The sequence below is a fragment of the Barbus barbus genome (assembly GCF_936440315.1).
Source record: "Barbus barbus genome assembly, chromosome: 19".
Lineage (NCBI taxonomy): Eukaryota > Metazoa > Chordata > Actinopteri > Cypriniformes > Cyprinidae > Barbus > Barbus barbus.
In genome coordinates this window covers 14,495,223-14,506,125 of record NC_136747.1, presented here as the reverse complement: position 1 = coordinate 14,506,125, position 10,903 = coordinate 14,495,223, and the positions used below count along the sequence as shown (strand labels likewise).

General features: G+C 37.2%; 1 protein-coding gene across 3 annotated transcripts in view; it reads left to right on the top strand.

The window, feature by feature from the left end:
* The first annotated feature begins 5,794 nt into the window (after nucleotides 1-5,794).
* The window catches only part of col16a1 (collagen, type XVI, alpha 1), a 78,252-nt gene continuing 73,143 nt past the window's right edge, over nucleotides 5,795-10,903 (top strand). For 2 of the 3 annotated variants that reach the window (XM_079441322.1, XM_079441320.1), the window contains exon 1: nucleotides 5,795-6,291. The gene's annotated coding sequence lies outside the window, so the exon portion shown is untranslated. The remainder of the gene's footprint in view (nucleotides 6,292-10,903) is intronic. The other variant, XM_079441321.1, reaches the window with a different exon arrangement.

Genomic DNA, 10,903 nt, shown 5'->3' with positions numbered 1-10,903 from the left:
CAAGAATCCATTTGGCTTAAAAATCTGAGGGAGCATGATGACAGCAATGGAACTGCCACATTCAAGGTTCAGAAAAGTAGTATGATTCAACCTTAATTTTACGAAACTATGAGAATAAATTTTTGTATGCAAGGAAAGACTGAAGACTGACAGGGAAGAAAATAAATTATTGAATTATCATTACTTTGCCCACAAAAAGTATTCTTGTACAGAAGCTTCATAAAATTAAGGTTGAACCACGGATGTCACGTGGAATATTTTATCGATGTCCTGACTAACTTTTTGGACCTTGAACGTGGTATAATTCTGTTTCTGTCTATGCAGGGTCAGAAAGCTCTCAGATTTCATCAAAAATATCTTAATTTGTGTTCTAAAGATGAACGAAGGTCTTGCTGGTTTGGAACGATATGAGGGTCCCTATTTACATCACATTATTCTATGCCTTTTTTTGTATAAATAATCCAAAAAGAAAAAGATCACTTTAAAACTAAATACCCAGTTAAGGCTCTTAATTAACTGAAGAAACTTGTGTAATGTTGGACACTCTGAATCAGAAAGGCTGTGATTACTTGTGCCAAAATCAACCATATTGATATTCAGAACATGGCAATAATGTCTGCTTAGGCTATATAAGAATTTAGGATATTGCTGAAAAAGTGGCAGATTTGAGACGTAATACCGCTATGCTGTTTTCAATTCTACTTTCTAACTTGTTGTTTATCTCTGTACTTTTGGCTTTCAGAGTGGTTATATTGTCTCTAAATGCTGTCATTATCGTCTTTGTGCTCAGGAAGAGAGAGCCCACAATAATAGCATTCTGAAAGTGTGAAAGATCAGCATACCTGGTGAGTTACAGTACAAAAAGCCTTTTTAAAAGTCATTGAAAGTTTGCATGAAGTTGTTTGTGGAGCTAAATAATGTTAGTAAAATGGCTGCGGGGTTTAAGTCAAAATTAAAGTTGGAAGAGAAGTGAAAAACAGACTGTGAATAATGAAGACTGTTTTACATCTTGACTGGAAAATGCATTTGGCATAAAGAATCAGGATTCAGGTTAGGATCAGCTTTGCAGTGCATGTTTGGAAGAAAGTCTGGAAAAACTTGAAATTGTGAGTGGGCAAGGAATTCCCAAAGAGGCTGTCTATCCCATCCATCTACTCAAGGTTTCTGCAGGGTCTGTTGTTGGATCTGCATTTAATGGAATAGAATAGAATAGAATAGAATAGAATAGAATAGAATAGAATATGTATTGCCATGATAACTGACCCGTGGAAAGTATTTAAGTTTCCAGTATTACATTTTCCAGTATTAACCCCAATCAGATTATCCAATACATTCATATTCAAATAATTTAGTTCAAATTTGATCCACAGCTTAATACTTTAAAATGCCATGTATCAATGGTTCAGTTGTGGACACTGTTTGAGTTTCCAGCCTTATGTAATAGAGACACATTTGTAAGTGCTCCAAACTCCATTGGCTGTTGTGGTCATGACTGTATTCTCCTGTCTCAGCAAGTTCCATAATCATTTTCCCCTCATTTTTTTCCATTTCTCACTGCCTAAATGGGACTGAAAATGGAAGTCTCTGAATATGTGTCAGTTGGCCATGTGGGCTCTTTTTTATTTTTTCCCTTTGGCATTGGACGTGGCAGGAGTGTCAGCCATATTGTCTAACACTGTAAAGAAACACTTTAACATGCACCACAAATCTGTCCACTTATCTTGCGGATTTCTTTCTCTATAGCACCCCACCTATATATTAATTAGGATAGAGATTAAAGAAAGGAGTCTTGTCTTTTTCAAATTAGGTTGCTGTTCTGAAAGCAAACTTGATTATCCGCCCCTTGGCCTGTGCCGTTAGTGGTTCCTGGTTCAGCAGATTTTAGGGGCTGGTGCTGAGCCCATTTTTCTGGGCCAGAACTTCCTTTCTTGTGCTGGAAATGTGTGACTACACTGCCTTCATTATGAAAACTAGTTTTTGGCTTTTTTATAGAGCTGTCAAAAACGACTTGGCAGTCGGTTCTTATGAACGATATTCCACTTATGAATGTTTAATTACTCATTTGCTTTCACAGTCACACACAAAATGACTTTGACACTCATATAGAAGACTTAAAAAACATGTAGAAGTCACCAATAACTTGTTTGCAACTTCATAATCAGCTTCATTGATCGTTAAGGCAAAATATATAATATATTTGTAGGTTTAAACCATATATTTTCTTTTTGAAAAATATTTGTCCTCATACTTCTGTATATTTAGCATATACTGTATTTTGCTGCATCATGATGAAATGGGATTGAAATTGATAATTGCAATCCTATTATACAGCAATGTTTCTGTAAATACAGTATATGTACTTTAATTTTTAAATATCAAGGGAGGTTGCAGAAGTAAATAGTTTTAGCTTCTCTCCACAAGGCTCTCATATGTGTCTAAGGGTCTGTGTTCAAGCTCATATATTAGATGATTCATATCTGTCACTCTCTGCTGAACCTTGAAATCAAATCCAATTGTGTGGTTGGATAGGTGTGCCCAGTCCTTGAGCATTGTGATGCTATTTGAGAATCCACCAAGAGCATTTGGTGGAGATTTTTATTTTCTCTTATATATATTTCATGATGGCCATGCCAATCTATGGCTCCCCCATCCCTCACACTCTTAAGAGTGCAAAACTGCATGGAAAGGAATTTAATGACCAAAAAAGAAAGAAAGAAAGAAAGAAAGAAAGAAAGAAAGAAAGAAAGAAAGAAAGAAAGAAAGAAAGAAAGAAAGAAAACAGAGATTGCCAGGCCATATTCCTTTAAACTGACTTTGCTCAAGAGTGAAGAACATAAGATTGAGATGGGGAAAGGAATTTGAGGCATTGAGAAGAGACAGATGGGACAGCAGGAGATAAAAAAACAACACTTTAATACTTCTCCATTACAGAAGAAATTGTAAGTCTAAGCTTTTAGCAGACGTGTATGGCTAAGTGCACACTGCAAGACTCAAGCTTGTCACCTTTGATGTTCAAGTCAATGATTAGTCAGCATCAAGAAGTCCCCATCACAATGCTCTTTTAGTGTGAGCTTTTGAGATGTGCTCCGACTAGAGTGTGAATTTGAATTGACCCCACAATTCAATGAATACCCTTGTGGTGCACTGACCTACAAATGTGTTAAATGCAAATCAATATACTGTAGATTAAATGCAACTTTCTATAGGCGACATTTCAACTGTTCTTTCCGTTTTGACAGAACAGCAGGGGCTAAGAATGCTGTACTGGTCTTCTCACATAATCAACGGTGCTCTTTGGATATTTAGAGGTAAATATCAACTAGAAAGATTAATCACTCCAAGGCACTCTTTCTAGCTCTAGTCACTCCCATTGATTAACCTTTGATTGCTTAATAATTGTTTAAAAACACTTGTTAGAACAATTGAAGAAGGCTTTGAAGCTGATGCATGTACATTTTAATGATTTATCCCAGTCAATTAAATACTTTTTTATTGTTACTATGAGTGCCTTGGAGTAATTCATCTTTCTAGTTGTTCTTTCTGTTTGCCTGACTGGCTGTGACACCTATAAAACTTTCCAACTTCAAGATTTGATTTAGATAGGACGTTCATTCACACTTAGTCTTAAATAACCCTCCTTTTCCAGGTCAACATTATTGTAGGTATATGACTTTAGTTCATTGTAATTCTGCTTCCTTATGTTTTCTACCTCAATTCAAATTCAGGAATTCACAACCCACTATGAATGACTATCTTCAGCCTGACAGTGTGCCCTAGGCTTTATGGGCAAGTGGAAAAGGACATTCTTCATAGTCTTTCCTCTTCACTGAAGGTTGATTAGCCACATTAGACCAAATGACTCTATTCTGTCACAAAAGTTTTCAGAAACTTTGAGAAATGTTAGAAATAACATCATGCATATCAAGCTGGAATACTGGCATCAAACCACTCATAGAATAATGAGTGCCTGACCTTTTTTTCTTTATCCAATTACATTTCTCATTCCAATAAAACTTCATGGATGCATTTGAATTACCAACAAAATCTGACTAGATTTCTGACTAGATTTAAAGACATAGGCATAGTTTCACATTTGTGAAAAATGGGTAGTCTCATCTCAACTGAAGAGAAGAAATAAAATATTGAAAATAATACACTACCATACAAAAGCATTAAAAACAATGCAAGCATCCAGTGTTTTAAGACAGTTAACAGATATTAGTTTAGTCGTAACTACACCATTCTACTCACAAATATGTTCTACAAATATTTGAAGACAAGTCTGGATGTTTTTGAAGCTTTCTCGTGCCTCTGTGAGGGAAACTATTCCCGTATCCTTCTCCACTGCTTTACAGAACATGGCTGGAAGCCGATGCCAAAGCCAGACAGGGAATCATAAAAACTTTGATATGTAGAACCCAGGCTGAATATGAATGCTATTCCTCTCTGTCATATTATTTAATGGTCTAACTGCAGATGAAACACGTATTGGCTGTGCTCCAGCACCACTGCTCCTTGTTTGCATCCCCCTGGGTGTGTTTTTTACAACATTGTTTACATCATCTCATCTATGTTTTACAAGATGACATCAAGATTGTCCATCATCATTCCAAACAGCACAGCAAAATCACAGAGGGGAATGTTGGACTTCATATGGTGAGGATAACTCAAAAACACAATGCTGCAGCATTAGTATTTAATATCTGGCACTTCTCACTCACTGGGACTGAACTACTATGCATTATGGCCATCTCCAGTCCAACGCTCTGTTACATCCTGATTTCTTGATTTTGGACTGCATACCTTATGTTTGCTATGGTCTGGAAGACTTGAGGCACATGAGGATAGTCAAGCACCTATTTTTCCAGATGTTCTTGTCACTGCTGCAGCCATGCAACCACTAACATCCTGTTTATCAAGATGCCTTGAACTTTGGGGGAACTAAGGCATAGTAAGGATCCAGATGAGCAGGTTAAGTCAAAGGTAATGTCCTTCATGCAAAAAAAAAAAAAAAAAAAGCTGGAGAAGATGACAAAAGCCTCATGAGAAAGTAGTTAAGCAGCCCTCTGTTGCTCAATATTTTACTTGTTCGATTAAATTTTTGGGGGGTTGTTAAAGCTGACAAAATCAAGTCATGACTAATCAAGAGTTCAGATGCAAAAGCCTCTATGAGCTGTCTGAAATTTTCTTCTAAAATTTGTATTTTTTACCAGTTTCTATGTCCTTTGGTAAGGGATGACAAAGAGTTTAAATACACTTTACAAATACTTCTTTTAAAAATTTCTTTTAATGTTTTGAATATAAAATAAAACTGGATTCTGCTCATAAATCTGCAAAATGTTTATGTTTTAATAAGTGTATTTTTCAGTACTTTTCAGACATCATACTCTTGACATACACTCTATAAAATGCTGGGTTAAATACAACCCAGTGCTGGGTAAAATATGGATGAACCCAGCGATTGAGTTGGGTTGGGTTGCTGCTCACAAGGTTGAGTTTAACCCAACTAAGTTTGTTGAAAACAACCCAGCATGTGTTCTGTCCAATATTTACCCAGCACTGAGTTGTATTTAACCCAGCATTTTTTTATAGTGTAGCCCACTGCTATTTTACATACAATAAGTATGCATATTTGGACACTGCAATGTTCATGGAGGAAGTTATGATTATCATAGTGAATATTTGTAAGGGTAAACTGGATTAAATGACTACAGACTTATAGTTACAGGAAACCCTGATAATTCAATCCACATGGTTTACCGCCAAAGCTGAAACAACAGACAGAACAAGGACCAGTCGACCCATTGCCGTTTAACCATATGGTTAGCATCAACACTGTGGCAGTAGTTTGTAATATTTTTTGCCTTTGGTATTCAGTCACAAATGACCCGTCTACCCTACCTCGTTGTCTGCATTGGCATGACCTCAGATAAGCTCCTCAGTCGTGGAATCATAGTTAAAAAGGAGGAATCAAAAAAGCAGGTCTTGTGGGAGGCGGCAGCGGAATGAAAAGCCTGCCGCGCGTTTCCACACTCCGCCGGAGCATCTGATGATGTCATCAAGCCGATCCTGGAGATTCATCGAGGAACGACAGTGAAGGGAAAGTTTATTAAAACAACTCTTGAGGCGAGGGGAGGGGAGAAAGGACTTGGAGAAGGAGAACCCCTAGGCAAAAACTTTATCCACGCTAGAGAGGACTCTTGGAAGCTCTGTCAGCAAACTGGATTACACTAAGAAGAGTTTTCTGTGGATTAATGTGGCCATAATTCATTGGATTAACGATCACAGAAGGTAAAATTATGTGTTTTTGATTCTGACATATCGGGAATCTTTACGGCAAGGATCCTTGCAAACTCTCCCGAGATATAGATTAGGTTTTCATTAATTATTGTTTAGGCTACTGAAACGGGACATTTGTAACCTATTCTATACAAATAATTTATTAGTCAATATACTATATGCATATAAGCACCCGTTTAATGCTGTGTGGGGATGCAAATAAGATGAATGTTTTATATATATACATATATATATATATATATATATAGGCAGCCGATTTAATTTATGTCCTTCATTCAAATGTACAGTAGTTTTTCGGTGCAGTTTTCATTACAGTTTTAATGTGCCACGTGCTCTCGGTTTGTACGTGCAATTAGTGCAAAGGTTTTTCCTTTATCACTTTTTACCACTTTGGTTTGTGGTAAAAACTTTTTGACTTGTTGCCATTCTTGGCCCCCCAGCGGTAGAGCATTATAACGCGCGCGCTCCGGGTATTCAGATCGTTGCGCTTTTTAATTAACTGCATTGTTTTTTTTGTTTTGTTTTTTTAGTATGACTGTATTAGCAAAAACAATCAAGAGATGAGAAATGTTCAATTTGGTAATGAGCAACTGTATTTTATTATTTAAACTATGTATTTTATTATTTAAAGTAACTGGTTAAATGTTGAAAAACGGAATGAAAAACGAAACAATAAAACAGCAAAATGATGAAAAAAACCCCATGGTATTTCACTTAGTTATGCACATTAATGTTTTATTGTTTCGTTTTTCATTCCGTTTTTCAACATTTAACCAGTGCAGTATTGCTTAAAGTAATAGCTTATATAAAATAAAAATGATCTGATCTCTTTCCACGCGCGCGTCTGGACAGCTGCGTGTCACGGTGACGTTTGGAATATGATCACATCCCTGTGATGCTGTCAGTATGAGGAGGAGGAGACACATCTGCACTGTGCAGCTGTGCAATCGAACACTTCTCTCTGATATTTCTATTTCTTTTTTTTTTTTTGATATTGCAAATTTTGCTTGTCAATTATGATACAACTTTCAAAGTGTAATCTAAAGGACACTTCTTTAATGCAACCCCCTGGCAAGGTGCTTTTAAATTTGACACAGACCATAGTTCATTCATAATCTCTTTCTAAACCTTTTCAAAATAATGTCTGCCAAGTTTATACACAGGGATTTTTTAATCAGCCCGTGGGAGTGAACAAAAAAAAATGCATGCTCTATCTGATGGTAAAACCATCTGCTGCTAATGCAGGGGAAGACAAGGTGAAGAGACGTTCGCAGCATAACTTTTAGACACATACTATTCCCATTTGCCGGATTTGCCACACATTACCATCAATAATTAGGTCTAGTTTTATAAACCGAGCTTCTATCAATCAGTCTCTGCCTTGAGTGAGAAGAAAGACGCTGTAACAAAAAAAACAAAAAAAGATAAATGTTCCTTTGGAGAAGAATGATTGCAAAACAGCTGTAATTGAAGGTTAAACAGTGCTGCAGACATGATTACAAATGCCACAGACCCCATTATAAATCTCTCTGGATTGCTCTCTGCTTGTGTTTGATGTGTCTCTCTGGCTTGCAGGTTCTCTTTCGCAAAAAAAAAAAAAATGTGTATGCACCAGTTTTAGTCTAACTTTCTGTTTAACTTTTAGACTGTCTATGATGTCATATCATTAGGCCTTCACACCAGTGACACTTTTAGCACCTTGCCTTCCCAAAATAGTGATTTTAAGAGGTGTTTATAACCCAGCGATTAACTGACAGCACTATATGTAAAATAGGCTTAAAATTACAGCTTGTCCCTTGTTTGCACTGCTCTGAAGAGAGAGAGAGAGACAGAGAAAGAGAGTTTAGCGCTCCCTCTTTCCCTGAGCTCTCAGACTATGACATGAAAACAACACAATATGCGCCTTCTTGACAGCATCCTTCATGTCAGCGGTCTGCAAAACAAAATGACTGTAGACATTTTAACAATAGCTAATTAAAGTGCTTGTTTATTAAAAATGCACATTGTCGCTTTTAGCCATTCTCTTAGATGGTCCTGAATTATTGTTTTCACATGCATAGATTGATTGTAACTATCAATCTTTCATTGAAACACTTTGAATTGTTGCTCCGGTGCGTTTGTAGCCCACATACTTGATTCCCTAACTAGTGCTTTTGTCATTTCGACTATAGACATTCACTTCAGATTGCCGGGCATTGAGCCAAGACAGAACGCAAGAGAGACTATTTCCTTTATCTGCGTGGTCCAGCTGTTCTTGCTGCATGGCAAACAAAGTGAAAGGGAACAAAACAAGCACAAGCTTTAATTTCCATTCCTTTTTCTGTGCGTGGAAGCGAATGGTAATGAGAAATTGCCCAGAGGCATTGAATACAGGTAATGGAGTATCTCCGCCTCGCTCACCTGAAATGGATGTTGTCTTGTTTACTAGAACACTGTTGATTTTGCAGTGAGAAGCAAGCTGGAGTTTTGTAAATAACTGAATCGGAATGATACAAACAGACGTGTGGACGGCCGGTGAGAGAAAGTAGAGCAATTCTCATCTTCAGGTGATAGCATATACTCTGGGGTGGTGTTATTTTCGCATAACACCTTCACTTTTGGTGTCTCAACTGGTTCAGAGCCTACAGGTTATATGACCTCAGTCAGAGGATGCAGATTAGGTGTTGCCTGCACACACATCACCGATGGGCTGAAATTTACAAGAAAGCCATAAAAGGATGAGGAGTAGACCTTCCACCCTTGGGCTTTCTGACTAATGCATCACTATGACAGGTTCATGTCCAGACATGCCAGTGAGGGTCACTTTGAGTGAGCAGCATGTCTGTAAACAGGGGAGTGAGGTGGTGTTGGTTCTGTGAACACATGTAAATATATCTGAGGCATGCTTGATAGTCCATTTGGTTTAATTTCTTTGTTACAAGCAATTAAAGGTGCTGAATCCGTCCATATGCATGGACATAATACACACGTTAAAGCGGATCAGATGGCCATTTTCCACATGCAAGTTGATATGATTCTTTAGGGTCTTCATGACATGGTAGTGTAAAACAACACCCTTTTAACCTTGTCAAAAACAGCTCTGTTCACAGTGACCTGTTTCAGTGCATGTTGCTTTAAATGCTAATGTGCTACTGCTCAACCCGCCCCTCTCTTCCGTGGGGTGACAAGCAGTTCTCTGAGGCTGTTAACTTTAGCCTTATTTAGCCACTGAACTTGCTAACTAGTCGATTTGCAAAGATTCATAAAAAAAAATTCTTATACTCACTTCTTCTGTAGGTGAAGCTGGATCACGAATGATTCGCGTGAACATAGATGTAGGTAGATTGGGGGCGCATTCCCTTCAAAATTAAACCTAATCCACTGCATCTTCAGCGGCTCAGATGTCGGGAGTAAATGATGACTGCTATATTCATTATTACATCCAACAACAAAACACCTCAATCGCTTAGGAGACATTCTTGTCTACTCCTGCTTTGGCGTCGAAACAATGGTGGACTGTTTACAGCTCACTCAGAGCGGGTCTATGCTAAAACGGCCATGCCAGTCAACAATCGTGCGAGGGGCCTTGGCCTGTGTGACGTACATCTAGCCAGAATCTGAGAATGGCTTGACCACCATGTAAAAGTGAATTTTGCATCTGATCTCCCCTTTAATACAGATAAGAAACAAGTTCTTTTATTTTATGGCAAGGAAATACAGATTTTTTTTTCTTTTGCTTGTTTGTGTTTTTAACATCCTGTATCTTGTATCTGCTATTTTATTATTGTGTATGATATTACTACCTTACTACTCTTATTACACTACCATTAAAAAGTTTGGGGTGATTCATAAAAGGATTTCTGAAGGACCGTGTGCTGAAAAATCTGCTTTCCATCACAGGAATAAATTATATTTTAAATATATTAAAAGAGTAAAAATAGATGTTTTAAATCGTAACAATATTGCACAATATTACTGTTTTACTGTATTTCTAATCAAATAAATGCATCCTTGGGCAAAAACATTTTACCAACCCCCAACCTTATGTAGTGTAATCTGCATAACATGCAGAGTTTCTTGTGCATAAAATACTTGGACGACTTAGTGTATGTTGTAGCCCACAATGCATTATGTTCTACTTTTAATATCAGCTGCATGTTTTAGCGTGTCTCCCAATTTAAGGACCCCACAAAGTCAAACTTTCCTTATTTTACTATCTTTGTGCAGCATTTTGGTGTACACACACACATGTAGATAGATAGATAGATAGATAGATAGATAGATAGATAGATAGATCAATAGCAGGCAGTATACAAAATATATTTAGCATTCATTGTGGTGCACCATTGTGTTGCTGTGTATGTGAGAAATGACAGTGTTACTGGGAGGGACAGATGGACACAGTAATGATAATCGTCAAACGTCATGGGTTACAAAGCTTTATTGGAAATTCTTAGGATCATTAGCACAATTTATACTCTAAAAAAGCACCCATCCAACCTAATAGGCACCATTATTAATCTGGCCTTTAACAACTGTATTGATTTCTCCCACATGCTTTCTTTCACTTTCCAGCAATTATTTAGAATTTAAAATTTATTTAAATGTAAAAAAATGGCAATGT